Genomic DNA, 15,060 nt, shown 5'->3' with positions numbered 1-15,060 from the left:
CCACCTCAGTGGGAAAGGCATCATACAAGAATGGAAACAAATTGAGAAAATTTAGGGAAACTGTATGTATACTGATTGCATAAATGGTAGATCTTTTTTGCTTGTAAGTCATTCTAAAAGGGCTCTACTAGTCAAGTCCAGTTTATCAGTCAACATGAGATTTGTGTCAGTATACTGTATACCCAAGTGAAAAGATGAGAACAGAATCATATCATCATTCTTGAGTGCCCTGATGACTGGGATGTACAATGGTGTAATTAGATGGACAGGGTTAATAATTACCACTTTCATCATGACCATTGCTTCATGCTGGCTTCTCAAGACTTTAAATGTGGTTATGATGTTTTAGACTGAAAAGTTAGACATTACTTACTGATTTCTTGATTTGAGCGATTATCAAGACAGATAATTAAAGAAAACATAAGGAATTTAAAGTAGAGGAGAAAAGGGGAAAGGCCCTGAGAAAAGGGAGAAGGAGGGAGATCTAAAATACCAATCTTTTAAAACATGTCATCAATATGTGGATCCAGATTTATCATAGGTCTATGTTAACTGTGGATTCAGTCTTAATCACTTAAAATATTTTTAAAAAATCCACCAGTACATACTCAAATATGTTTGGTTTGATTTTCTAATATGCAGAGGGTCCTCTTGTAGTTTTTTTAAGCACTAGAGATGTAAGTCAAATACCAACTCATACTTTAAATTTTAGAAATATTCTATTAAATAGTAGAACCATAAGGCCAATCGCTAGAGGAATTTTTTTTTTTTTTTGCGGTACGCGGGCCTCTCGCTGTTGCGGCCTCTCCCGTTGCAGAGCACAGGCTCCGGACGCACAAGCTCAGTGGCCATGGCTCACGGGCCCAGCCGCTCCGTGGCATGTGGGATCTTCCCAGACTGGGGCACGAACCCGTGTCCCCTGCATCGGCAGGCGGATTCTCAACCACTGAGCCACCAGGGAAGCCTGCTAGAGAAAATTTGAAAAGTAAGATACAATTACCATCTTCCATGACAGGAGCTTTATTCTATATATAAAAGTTAAACAAAGAGACAATAACATTAATGTATGGCCAAATATATGTGCTTTAAAAAGATGGTACAAGCAAAGTGCTGTGAAGTTTCTAGAGGTGAGATCAGGGAAGGATTCAGAGGTTGCTTTTGAAAGGGTCTTGAGAATTCAATGGAGTTAAGTTGGGAGAGGCAGAGAACTGCATTAATTAAATGGGAAAATTTACTAAATGTAAACTTGGTAACGAGAAGAATTATCTTATTCCCCTGTTATTGTTCACTGACACTGTCCGAGATAGCTCATAAATGTATACCACCCCTTTGAAAATATAAGATTGGAATTCTCTCTCCCTTTTGCCTACCAGCAGTCCTATCTCCCACAGTACGAGCTCTGTATGCCAGATATAGTCATTTTTAGCTCATATGCAATTGATACAAGGGGAAATAATGTCAATATAATTCAGAAATCACATTGGTTCTTTCATTATTTTTCCCAGCACATTTACATTTTGAAGTGATCAGGGGCAAGTCTTCTTACAATTAAATACAAAACCTTAGCAATATAAACACTTTTAGAAAAAAAGCAGGAAATTCTTCAGGAATGCCTTCCTTTAGTACAAATAGAGGCTTGTTTTTGGCTTCAAAAACCTTTAAGATTTTTATGACATTGTTATGTGGTAAAGCTACACAGTGTAAATGAAGGTGTGAAACTGTTTTGTCCTGTGTGTGGGGTTGGGGGTTGGGGGACTGATTGATCAAGAAGGCTAAATACTGGATCAGACTCTTCTTTTTCATTAGCTCAGTTTTTTTTTTTTTTTTTAAAGAGAGGCTGTCATTATGGTAATTCTAGTGGATTTTTTAAAAAATGAAGTATAGTTGATTTACAACGATGTGTTAGTTTCTGGTGTACAGCAAAGTGATTCAGTTGTAGATAGATATACATATTCTTTTCCATTATGGTTTATTATGGGATATTGAATATAGTTCCCTGTGTTATACAGTAGGCCCTTGTTTATCTATTTTATATACAGTAGCTTGTATCTGCTAATCCCAAACTCCTACTTTATCCCTCCCTCACCCCCTTTCCCCTATGGTAATCATAAGTTTATATTCTATGTCTGTTTCTGTTTTGTAAATAAGTTAATTTTTGTCATATTTTATTTTATTTTTATTTTTTTATTTTTTTGCGGTACACGGGCCTCTCACTGTTGTGGCCTCTCCCGTTGCGGAGCACAGGCTCCAGATGCGCAGGCTCCGGACGCGCAGGCTCAGCGGCCATGGCTCACGGGCCTAGCCGCTCCACGGCATGTGGGATCTTCCCGGACCAGGGCACGAACCCATGTCCCCTGCATCGGCAGGCGGACTCTCAACCACTGCGCCACCAGGGAAGCCCTGTCATATTTTAGATTCCACATATAAGTGATATCATATGGTACTTGTCTTTCTCTTTCTGATTTACTTCACTTAGTGTGATAATCTCTAGGTCCATCCATGTTGCTGAAAATGTCATTATTTCATTCTTTTTTATGGCTAATATTCCATTTTATATACATATAAATATATACATATATATGTGTATGTATATATATATATATATATATATATATATATATATATATATATATATACATACCACATCTTCTTTATCCATTCATCTGTTGATGGACATTTAGGTTGTTTCCATATCTTGGCTATTGTGAGTAGTGCTGCTATGAACATAGGGGTGCATGTATCTTTTTGAATTATAGCTTTGTCTGTGTATATGCCCAGGAGTGGGATTGCTGGATCATATAGCAACTCTATTTTTAGTTTTTTAAGGAACCTCCATACTGTTTTCCACAGTGGCTACACCAATTTACATTTCCAGCAACAGTGTAAGGTAGTTCCTTTTTCTCCACACCCTCTCCAACATGTGTTATGTGTAGACTTTTTAATGAGGGCCATTCTGACTGCTGTGAGGTGGTACCTCATTGTAGTTTTGATTTGCATTTCTCTAATAATTAGCGATGATGAGCATCTTTTCATGTGCCTATTGGCCATCTTTATATCTTCTTTGGTGAAATGTCTGTTTAGGTCTTCTGCCCATTTCTTGATTGGGCTGTTTGGTTTTTTGTTGTTATTGAGTTGTATGAACTGTTTGTATATTTTGGAAATTAAGCCCTTGTTGGTAGCATCATTTGCAAATATTTTCTCCCAGTCCATAGGTTGTCTTTTTGTTTTGTTATGGTTTCCTTTGCTGTGCAAAAGCTTGTAAGTTTGATTAGGTTCCATTTGTTTATTTTTGCTTTTATTTCTATTGCCTTGGAAGACTGACCTAAGAAAACATTAGTACGATTTATGTCAGAGAATGTTTTGCCTATGTTCTCTTCTAGGAGTTTTATGGTATCAGGTCTTATATTTAAGTCTTTAAGTCATTTTGAGTTTATTTTTGTGTATGGTGTGAGGGTGTGTTCTAACTTCACTGATTTACATGTGGCTGTCCAGCTTTCCCAGCACCACTTGCTGAAGAGACTGTCTTTTCTCCTTTGTATATTCTTGCCTCCTTGTCAAAGATTAATTGACCATAGGTGTGTGGGTTTATTTCTGGCCTCTGTATTCTGTTTCATTGATCTGTATGTCTGTTTTTGTGCCAATACTATACTTTTTGTTTACTGTAGCTTTGTAGTAGTGCCTGAAATCTGGGAGGGTTATGCTTCAAGCTTTGTTCTTTTTCTTCAGGATTGATTTAGCAATTCTGCATCTTTTATGGTTCCATGTAAGTTTTAGGATTATTTGTTCTAATTCTGTGAAAAATATCATGGGTAACTTGATAGGGATCACATTAAATCTGCAGATGGCTTTAGGTAGTATGGCCATTCTAACAATATTAATTCTTCCAATCCAAGAGCATGAGCTAGTAGATCAGATTTTTAATTTTGACCAAACTGCTTTCAGTTGGAATCAAATGCCCTCAAGGACGTATATGTCCAAGGAGAAAGCACATGTCCCAGGTTTAAAGGTTCTAAAGCAGCATTGTCTGATAGAAATACGAGAAACACATGCAATTTTAAGCTTTCTAATAGCTGTATTTTTAAAAGGTAAAAAGAAACAGGTGAAATATTTCAACATATAATCAATATAAAAACTATTAATGAGATATTTACATTATTTTTTCATATGAAGTCTTTGAAATCTGCTGTGTATTTTACATTTACATCACATCTCAATTTGGATTGGTACATTGAAATGCTCAAGAGCCACACTTGGCTAGTGGCTACCATATTGGACAGCATAGCTCCAAAAGATGACTGTGATGTTGAGTACAAATGCCAGTGGAGGTTTAATTGTGTTAGTATTTTTTATTAGCCTAGTAACTTTTATGGTCCTAGGGTAACAAAACTGCATAGGCTTTCAGTGGTCTGCTCCTAAGCTTGTATTTTCTATAAGTCCTATTATTTTTCGTGCACCACTTTTTAAAAAAATACTTGTTTCTTCTGTACATATTTTCCTATCCTTCCTCCCAGCTAGAGGTAGTCATGTGACAAGGTTCTGAGCAATGAACTGTGAAGGGAAGCCTGTTAAATCATATGGGAAAGATGTTTCACCCTGATAAGAAGGGAGGCCACAAAGAAAAAGCATTTTTCTTTTTCTTCTCCCTCTATCTCTTCCTGTCTGTTTGAACATTTCACATGAGAACATGACTTTTGGTGCTGTGGCAGCCATTCTGTGACTATGACAGAAGACTCTGGTACGTTGAAGATGGCAGAAAAGAAAGGCATCTTTCCTTACAGAGACGTAAATGCAACAAAGAAGCCAGCCAGGCAAAGATGGGGGTCGGAGGGAGGCAGGAGAGGAGTTCCCTAGCAGCAGGAAGAGTGCTTCAGCAGATACGTCCTTAATGGGCATTGCTTAATATTCACAATCAAAGTCACCCTTTCTTCTCCCATATGCCCCACCCCCTTGCTAATGATTCCCTTCCATCTGACTGGAACATTCTTTCTTCAGGTGTGACAAGAGTGCTGGAATTACTCCCAACACTTGCAAGAGAGCAGAGCTAGAAGCAGGAGCACAGTTTTCTTGAAGTCCCTTGTTTATCATTAAGGATTCATGCACAAACACTGCAATTTGGCGATAACATGTTTAATACTTTAAAAAATGTTTAAAATTATCTATCTTGAGAAAAGTTCTATCACTCAGTTAATAAGTAAGATTCTATTGTGTTGATTCAAACAATTTTGGGTAATTGGGAATGCATATAAGATTCACTGATCAGCAATTTCTTGTCTTGGGGTCACAATAATTCAAGAACCCAGGTTTACATAAATACGTGGACACAAATGGCAGCAGTTTTTTTCACTGCTTTACAATGTCAGGGTCACGACAGGAGAGCATGCTCAGAATGCTGCTAAAGAAATGGTATGGATAACTGTTTTAGCTACTGATTGTGGAAATTCTGGAAGTCTATTTCCTGAGTCGTATAACAGACTGAATGGATAACCAATTCAGTAGTGAGTTTCTTTTACTCATCAAAGGATTTTTTTTTCAGTGAACAAAGACGAAGTTTTATTTGACCACTTACCAGTGTTACACTAACATTTTCATCACATGTAAATGAACCAGTCGTCTCAAAGGATTCATAGTTCTATATCAACTCTTCATCCAATTCCCATTCTCTATTTCCATTAGAACCATCTCATCATGTGCAATAAAAGCATTCAGTTTCTTTTACAGTTGTTGATTGCCTTGACAAAGTAAGCAGTGTTTATGAGTCAGTCTTAATCACCTTAGTAGGCGAACAAAGAATCAATTCAGCTTATCTACGTTTCTTTTCCTTCAGGAAGAAAATGTCAATTCAGTCCTGGCTTAGAAAACTGGCTATCACCTTACTTCAACCAAACGAGTGTACCTCTAGATAACGGAGCAGGATTTTAAAATTCCTTGTGACTTTGGTACAAATTGTTGCCTTAAAGGGTAAGTATCCAAATTGCTACATTTTCTAAATTTTACTATCATATCGAACATAATGAGAAAAACCCAGAGGCTGATTTTTTAAGGTGAAGGCTCTGTGAACCATGCTGGAAGTGTCCAGAGCCTTCAAAATCTGGCCCCATCTGCACACATGTCCATACTTTTCCTCTACTTAATTTCATGCTACCTAAAAATTTCACCTTCCTTTAGTAGAAAGTTTCTTCTATTACAAATTAGTCTTCAAATTCATCATTTAAAACCTAACAGAGTCCAAGAAAATTTCCAAATTGTTAACATCTATGCTATTATCCAACCCTAAGATAAACATCTAGGTTTAGCTGAATCTATCAGTTACTTAAGGCTGTTTTGAGCACATTAAAACGCATCACTGGAAATTCTTCCATAAGGATAGTTTTTAAAAATCAGCTTGCCTGCTTTTTCTTTGTTTTCAAACAGATCCAGTCATATCTATAACACAAAGTTTCACCAGATCTTCTCATTTTGTAAGTATCATAGCCTTCTAAGCCATCTGAAACTGATTCTGAAGGGAACTTAAAACCATTTTCAAAAATTTGCTTGTTGGTTTGTGCTTTTTCTGGCTATTGCTTCTAGAGTCATCTGTTTTTAGTTTCAAAATTTGCATGGCTCCCTTTTTGACTCCGCTTCGAGAGTCATTCTTTTTTTTTTTTTTTTTTTAATAGTCATTCTTAACGATGCAGGTATTGCTCGAAATTTGAGCAAGATGGGCTTAGGGTTAGTGTTATTTGCATCTTTTCCATTACAGGAGTCCATATTCTTAACAGGTACCTAAATACGACCTACGCTTTTGGGTTTAGTACTGTTGCTGCTTACCACTTCTTAGTTATGGTTAGAGTGGAGCTACCACCTTCATTACGTTCATAATGAAGTTCTTCCACGACAGATCTGAAAAGGCAACGATTTCTGAGTGATCAAGATTGGTTTTCATTACGGCTCGTATTTTCACTGGTTTCAGGTTTACACTTAACCTGTCCTGTTATTAACCTCCCACCCGTGTTCCCGGCTGAAAACGCGACTTTCATCATAAACTACACACCAAGACCTTAGACTCCGGACTCTGAAGTGGGTACCCAGCGGCCGCCCGAGGTAGTAAACAAAGCCCCGCGCAGGCGCAGTAGCAGCAGAAGGGGGAAACTTGGTGTGTTGTCAGCCAATGGGATTTTTCGTACAGTGAAAAGTGGAAAAACAACAACAAAAATCCCCACACCGCATTCTAAGGTGATAAACTGGTTGGCTTTTTTCCAGTTTTTTACAAACTTCTGGCTTTTGTTTCTGAAGAACTTGTGCGGCCTTCGGGGCCTCGTAGAGAAGCCCTTCCTCGGCCCCGGAGACCTGCCGCTGGCGTGTCGCCTACTTCTAGCCTCGTTTGTTCTCGCCGCGGAGTCTTGATCTTTTTTATTTGACGACAGCATTAATCCATCGGGGCTGGAGGAGGGGGGGCGTAAAAAGGCCTCAAAGCACCCCAAAAAACATTACGATTCCCCGGGCTGGCCCAAACATCGCGAGATCTGCCTGCGCGAACAGCGGACGCCCCCTCACTCTCCGGGCGTTTGCTCATGCGCTTGACTGATCATTTTTAGCGCGAAAACATTTAGAAACGTTTTGGCTGGTAATAGTCAACCAAATTTGACCCTCGAGAAAGGTCGGAGGTTAATTCACGTGGACGCGATGGATTCGACCACACAACACCACATTCTTCGCGATTTTGCAGTCACAACTCCACATGCTTATACGTTCGTCACTCCTTTGCGTTGCTCTGTTTCGGCCGTGAACTCTGTGAGGAGGTTTCCGCGAATCGAGTAGTAAAGGCATGGGCGTGGGAGAGCCGTCCAGGCTTTAAACCAGAGTGGTGAGCTTTCTGTGTTTGGAAAGATAACCCTGGGAGCGACATAGAGGAATAAACCTGAGGGGCCAAGAAAGAAAACCTTGTGTTTTCTTTGTATTTTTTTTTTCTGGAGACCAAGAGAGAATGTGAGTGTGAATAAGGTAGTGCAGTGGGAGGGAGAAGGTGGGAAAATTGAAGCGGTGCTTGAAGGCAGTAGCTATGCAGCACAGTGGAGAGGGGAAACTGGGAAAACAGAACTCTTGGCAGTAGAGCACGTCTTGCTTCAAATAGTGTGACCCTGTGCGTGTTTGTAAACAGAAAGGCAGAAATGCTCCACATTTAGTCCCTCGTGGGTAAGGTGGAAATCGGGGAGTCCCTAAGTGAGTGGGACAAGGTGGATTCTAAAAGCCAGAGTCGTGAGCAAGGGCTGAGGTTGGGATGAGGAAGGACAGTTAAGGTAACAGGAGTCAGGAATTCTGCAAGTGTCTTGAGAGAACTGACCCATCTGACCTCTTTCTCTCTCAGGGTATGTGGGACACCTGCGCAAGCACTGGAGTTTGCCCTGCAGCGTCTGAAAGGTACCACCCGCAGTGTCCTCTCCCAGTGGGTCCCCTGGCCCCTCGAAGCATCCCTCAGGCGGAATGCAATGTGGATTTCATGGAGTGAAGTGGTGGAATTGAGCTACCAAGACACTGGCGCGTAACAAAAGTACCGACTTGTTGCCGCTGGCCTCCCAGGTCACTAGGTATGAGAGCCCCATATTTTTTTTTTTTGCGGTACGCGGGCCTCTCACTGCTGTGGCCTCTCCCGTTGTGGAGCACAGGCTCCGGACACGCAGGCTCAGCGGCCATGGCTCACGGGCCCAGCCGCTCCGCGGCACGTGGGATCTTCCCGGGCCGGGGCACGAACCCGCGTCCCCTGCATTGGCAGGCGGACTCTCAACCACTGCGCCACCAGGGAAGCCCGGAGAGCCCCATCTTGATGTTAGCAGGAGTCGTATGCAGCTTAGCCAGTATATTTTGATGCTCTGTGTACTGTCTGGAGTACAAGGCAGAGGAATGGTGGAATACATGGTTTTAGTAGACCAGCAAAGGAATGGCTTGTAGGTAAGCAATATAGCTTCATCTGTAAGAAAAACAGTATAGAAAGCCGCAGGGTTTAAGTTAGCAGTGAGGGAGAAGGATCCAGGTATCGGTCAATAGCGTGGAAGTACTTTGATAAAGGCCCAGACCTAGTAGTCCCCTATCGAGAAGTTCTGCCTGCAGCACTTCACCTCATTTTGGCAGCCTAAAGTATAGCCTAGTAACTGGGCTGTATGTGTGGAGTTCATGGGAAAATGTTCCAGGAAAAAAAAATATATATCCATGGATGCAATAGACTAGGGTTTCTGCGCTGGAGCCTGTTTTTTTTTTTTTGTGGTATGTGGGCCTCTCACTGTTGTGGCCTCTCCCGTTGCGGAGCACAGGCTCCGGACGCGCAGGCTCAGCGGCCATGGCTCACGGGCCCAGCCGCTCCGCGGCACGTGGGATCTTCCCGGACTGGGGCATGAACCCGTGTCCCCTGCCTCGGCAGGCGGACTCTCAACCACTGCGCCACCAGGGAAGCCCTGGAGCCTGTTTTTGGGAGGAGTGGGATTGTTACCGAAACGCAAGTCCTGTGTGCCCGACGCACAGTGAGGCCACACAATACCAAAATGCTGGAGTTTGGAACACAGAAATGTTTATTGCAGGGCCATGCAAGGAGATGGGTGGCTCACGCCTTAAAAAACCCTAGACTCCCTGAAAGCAATCAGCAAAGCCCTTTTATAGGAAAGGCGAGGGAGGGTCGTAATTAGTTGGTGCACACTTCTTGGTGTCAGAGCTTGAGGTCAGGTCATGGTCAGGTTACGATATTCCTGTAAATCTCCACCAAAACAAATGTTACTCTGTTCTGACAAGAAAAGGGGAAGGTCCCAAGGCACGACTTTCGCCCTCCAAGGTCCAGGCCTGGCGGAGAGAAGGGGGGCGGTCGCCCTAACCTCGGAGCGTCCGTCCAGCGCCCAGTCTGGCTCCTCCCACCAGTGCCCAGGCTGAAGAGGCAGATCTCAGACGGGCCAGGTCCCCAGACCCTGCCCAGCTGTCATCGCTGAGGGAGCCAGGTGCCCGGGGCCCAGCTGGCCCTCAGGCTCCTCAGGCCGCGTAAACAGTGGGGGCCAGGTCTCCCAGACTGTGTCCCATGCAGACTGCCGCTGCCATTCGGTCGCCGAGGCGGGGATAGGGGAGAGGGTCACCGCAGCCTCAGGGCCTGGGCCCGGCCCGTGGGCGGTCCTGGCGAGGCTCTGGAGCCTCCCCTGCAGGGCACACCCCCAGCCTGTTCCCTGGGTCCCCCAGCTCGTCTGCCAGCCCGAGGCCGGGTGAGCTGGAGGGCGCCGGGGAGAAGGCTGGGATCGGCCTCTTACCTCACTCTCCAAGTGGACGACCACCGCTCCGCCGACCGTGGGCTCAAAAACGCCCCTCAAACGGTGGCTCCTTGACAGTTGCTCGCTTGGGGGCGGGGCCCACGGCAGCGCCGACCAATGGCTGAATGGGGCCCTCTGTGGTGCCGACCAATGGCTGAGCAAGACCTCTCGCTGAGGCTCCAACCCCCGGCATTAATGATCTCCCGGTAACCGTTGCCTGGTAACGGGGTGCGGGGTGAGGGCGGGCAGCAACGGCGGAGGGCTAAGGGCTGCGCCCTGCGGCGCTCCGTTACAGGGTCATCCAGCTGTAAGAGGCGTGACCTCTTCAGGATGGTGTCACAGAAAGGGTTTGACCCTTGAGCATACCAGACACTCTGTGTGCCCTTCCTGGGCCTCGGTTTCCCTGTGTGTCAAATAAGGACAATAGTGCCTACCTCATAGGATGACTGTAAAGAGGAAATGAGGTACAGTTGAAAAGACTGCATGAGTTACTAGCGTAGAACTTGATATGTAGTGTATGATCAACAAATAAGAGTTTCTGCCTTGAGCCTCCCACCACATTTACGCGTGCCATCTCCTCACCAAAATGTGAATGTTCTGTGTAGCATGGATGCATCCGTATTCAGAGAGCCTTAAGACAGATTCTTCACCTTGCCTCCACAGTAGACTCAGCTGGGGAGCTTTAGAAAGTCCTAATGCCCAGGCTTCACCCTAGACCAATTCAATCAGAATCTCTGGGAGTGGAAACTGGGCATCAGTATTTTTTAAAGCTCTTCATTTTCCTGCTAAAATTGAGAACACTGCTTTAAGCAGGAGGAGAAAAGAAGTTAGGCCTGTGGTTTAAGACCACTTGTCTGGATAGCTATATATTTGAAAATTTTCTAGAGGTATAAGGGCTAGAGCTTGAGATGGGCAGATGAGTAGGGCATAGTGAGCTCCATTCAGGAGAGAGGGCACTATGATAAGACGGTGGTAAGCATCGTGATATGGGAAAGGTCAGTGATGAGGTCATTAATACAGGCCCCAGGAATACACAGGATTTACTGTAGAGATAGAAGACTTTGAGCCTCCTAAGTTGGGCCTTTGATTAGCACAGGTGACACAATTCTGGCTGGTTAGCTCAGTTGGTTAGAGCGTGGTGCTAATTTAACAGCTTTGACACAGAAGGTGATGTCTTTATTGCTTTACCACATTGTGGATCTTGGGCCATGAGCATGGCGGACTGCAGTAGTGGGCTGTGGGGACCTTTTACAGTTGCTCCATTGGTTAGGGAGGGACATCGAGTCATCGTTGACCTGTATGTACGTGAGTGTTCTCCAGTGGAAAGGCCATTGATAAGGAAGCCTCTTCCCAGAGCCTCATAGGGTTGATGTGGCTGCTCTGACTACACAAGTGGTCCTGTCAGTACTAACAGGTGAGAAAGGTGAGGATCAAGTCTGTTTTGTAGACTTTCAGTGAGTAGAGAATCAGTTAGAATAGGAGGGACGGTGTGTCTGGGTCAAGAATTTGAGGTTCTAAGAGACAAGGTACTTTCTTTTAGGACAACTCTGGTTTCTAGAGATACAGGTAATTTAGAAGTTGAAACCACCATACTACTTCAGTCACTGATGCCAAGACCCAAACGTAGCAGTAATGGCCAGGAGTATCTTCTGCCAAAAGGGGAGGGGGTAATCTGTCTTTCACTGGGTCCCTTTTCTTGAGAACCACATTAGTTTAATCCCTAGCAAGAGCGTTGATGAAATGGCCAAACATTGTTGCCTAGGTAAGAAGACAGGATTCAGAGACTCTGCAGGGGTCAGTAACTAGAGGTTATGGAAGTGGGTGGATGCAGAAGTGAGGAGTGGAATGGGATAGAAGGATAGGAGACTTGGGGTGAGGAGGGAGACCTATTGAAAGTTCGAAGCAGAAAAATCCCAAGTGCTGACAGTTTAGTTAAACGGTTATAAAAGTATGTCAGAACAGGAGTGCTTCCTGAGACCCTGTGACAAGAAATACCAGAGACAGACCGCTCTGTAGGACTCTGCAAGATTAGACTGCTCTTAAACTCTCACCCATATCAGGGACATAAAGGAGTCACGAGGAAGACTGGGAAAGGCTTCTGCAGAGGATATTTGAGTGGAGTTGTTGGAGTGCCAGTAGACAGAGAAACCAGGGAGAGAGGGACGTGGCTCCATTCTTTGCCTGAACGTCAGCTTTCCCGGGTACAGCAGCTGCAAACTGGCGGGAAGGGGAAAGCCTTAACTGTTAAGTCAGGGGGCAAATTTCGACTATGATACTGGACTGGAAATTTTAATTACTAACTTTTCTTACCTAGAAATGACCATAAAAAGGAATGGGGCAGCTCAGGTTTTCATTCAGGGATGGGAGTACCAAGCACTACAGAGTGTTTTCACTGGGACAGTGGGAAATAAAAATTAAGTTGCTTTAAGTTAGTCCCTGAAATCATGCTTGTTCAGTGTGCTGGAACACTGTTGTTGAGAACCTACTTTGTTTTTGAGATCCTAGAGGTCTAAAGATGAATTAAATGACATTGCTCCCTATAGGAATCTATGAACACAATGCAATAAAAGAAGTAATATATGTGAAAATTAAAGAAGTACTGTAGTAAGAAAGAAGGTGGGAGTAACTTATTTTGGAGGGGGTGGGGCTAAGAGGGACCTAGAACCTCAGAGAAGATGAAAGGCAGCAGGGTTTGAGATGGGAATACGTGTTCCCCAGGTGGACACGGCAGAGGAAACTGCCTCAGGTCTAACCTGTGGGAGCGTGACACAGCATGGTGTCCATGTGGGAGAACTCAGGCGGTGTGAAGGGTATGCGTATTCAGGTGGGTGATTCAAACGGAGGTGACATGGAGGCCAAAGGTGGTGTGCCTGTTGGCAGGCTCACCAGTGGAGAGGTCATGGAATTTAAAAAACACGGACACACACACACTAAGATGCCAGTCATTTCCTCTGTCAATCACTTCCTCCCTCTCCTTGTCCTTCCCCTTTCTAAAATTTGCCAAATTTGTTGAGAGTGTTGAGGGGTAGCACAGGAACTGCTCCATCCCAGTGCCTACAGCTGGTTGGATCCGCTCTACACCCGACTTCAGCCGAGTCACACAGACTGCCTCCTAAGAGTTTAGATCAGAACATTGAGAGCCTGGGTCATATGTTTTCTCCCCAGCTTTACTGAAATATGATTGACAAATAAAAATTGTGTATATTTAAAGTATATGATGTTTTGATATACATATACATTGTGAAACGATGACCACAATCAAGCTAACACCCCATCTCACATAGTGACCATTTTTGTATGTGGGGTGAGAACACTTGAAATCTCTCAGTAAATTTTGAGTATACAACTATTATTAACTATAGTCACCATGCTGTATGTATATTAGGTCTCCAGAACTTATTTATCTTATCATTGAAAGTTTGTACCCTTTGACCAGTATCTCCCCCATTTCCCGCAATCCCCCAGCCCTGGTAACCACCATTCTACTTTCTGTGACTGTGAATTCGACTTTTTTAGATTCCACATATAAGTGAGACCATGCAGTATCTGTCTCTCTGTGTCTGGCTTATTTCACTTAATATCGTGTCCTCCAGGTTCATCCACCCTGTCACAAATGGCAGGATTTCCTTCTTTTTTAAGGCTGAATAATACTCCATTATGTGTGTGCATGCGTGTGAAGTGTATTTGTATATCACATTTTCTTTATTCGTTCATCGGTCGACAGACACTTAGATTGTTTCCATATCTTGGCTATTGTGAATGATGCTTCGATGAACATGGGAATGCAGATATCTCTTCAAGACAGTGATTTTATTTCCTTTAGTTATATACCCAGAGGTTGGATTGCTAGATCATATGGTAGTTCTATTTTTAATTGAGACTGGGTCCTTTAAATAGGAGCATTGAACTTGTAAGGTCATGTAACTTTCAGAGCCAAGGCCACCATTTGGGGGCCAGTAATCAGAACCAGCTGATCGCAAAAGAGAAGCAGGTGGATGCAGCTAATTAAGAGAGAGAAAATAGGGGACAATTGGTCCCGTAGCCTGAGAGAGAAGGAGATGGAGTCAGTGTCTCTTGGTTCTGACAGCTTTCTGTCCCTTCCTGCAGTCCCATCTGTGGTCTAACTGCCACTTCCTGTTCTTGAGTTCCCTGCACTTCTTCTGAGTCTTTATAATAAATCCACCTCCACCTCAGTGGCTTTTTTTTTTCCCCTTAGACAGCACTTTAATGTGGCTAGTTGTGCTCTCCCCTTCCTCGTGTTCTTGGCCTAATAAAACCACATGCTTTCCACAAGAGGAACACACATACGCAGCATGGACACTTATGTAACTCACTGCAGCTCGAATATGCCAAGAAAAGGTAGTTCTTGTCATTGTTTTCTATAGTTTTCACCTGTGTGTAAGTTACCTGCATAACAAAATCCCCCCAAACTTAGCAACTTAATAATAAACATTATCTCCTAATTTTTGTCGGTCAGGAAGTTGGGAGCAGCTTAGCTGGGCAGTTCTGGCCTGGGACCTCACAAAGTAGAGGTCAAGATGTTGTCTGGACTGCAGTCGCTTGATAGGGCCAGAGGATCTGTTGCCAGGTGGCTCACTGCCCTGTTGCTAGTTGGTGCTGGTTGGTGAGAGGCCTCAGTTTTACCTGCGTGGGCCTCTTCACAAGATGGCTTTAGTGTCCCTACGACATGGGGGCTGAACAATCCAAGAGGCAGAGAGCCAGGCAGAAACTGTCCTTATGATAATCTCTCCTCAGACGTTACAGAGAATCACTCCTGCCACATTCTCTTCACTGGAAGCAGGTT

The 15,060-nt window shown here is 43.8% G+C and overlaps 1 protein-coding gene across 3 annotated transcripts in view; it reads left to right on the top strand.

Moving 5' to 3' along the window:
• Window positions 1–7,572: 7,572 nt before the first annotated feature.
• GPR19 (G protein-coupled receptor 19) overlaps window positions 7,573–15,060 on the top strand; it is a 35,250-nt gene continuing 27,762 nt past the window's right edge. For 2 of the 3 annotated variants that reach the window (XM_081248517.1, XM_081248516.1), the window contains exons 1-2: window positions 7,573–7,843; window positions 8,345–8,564. The gene's annotated coding sequence lies outside the window, so the exon portion shown is untranslated. The remainder of the gene's footprint in view (window positions 7,844–8,344; window positions 8,565–15,060) is intronic. The other variant, XM_081248518.1, reaches the window with a different exon arrangement.

This window comes from Mesoplodon bidens, assembly GCF_964165515.1.
Source record: "Mesoplodon bidens genome assembly, chromosome: 11".
NCBI lineage: Eukaryota > Metazoa > Chordata > Mammalia > Artiodactyla > Ziphiidae > Mesoplodon > Mesoplodon bidens.
This window is presented reverse-complemented; position numbering and strand designations above follow the sequence as displayed.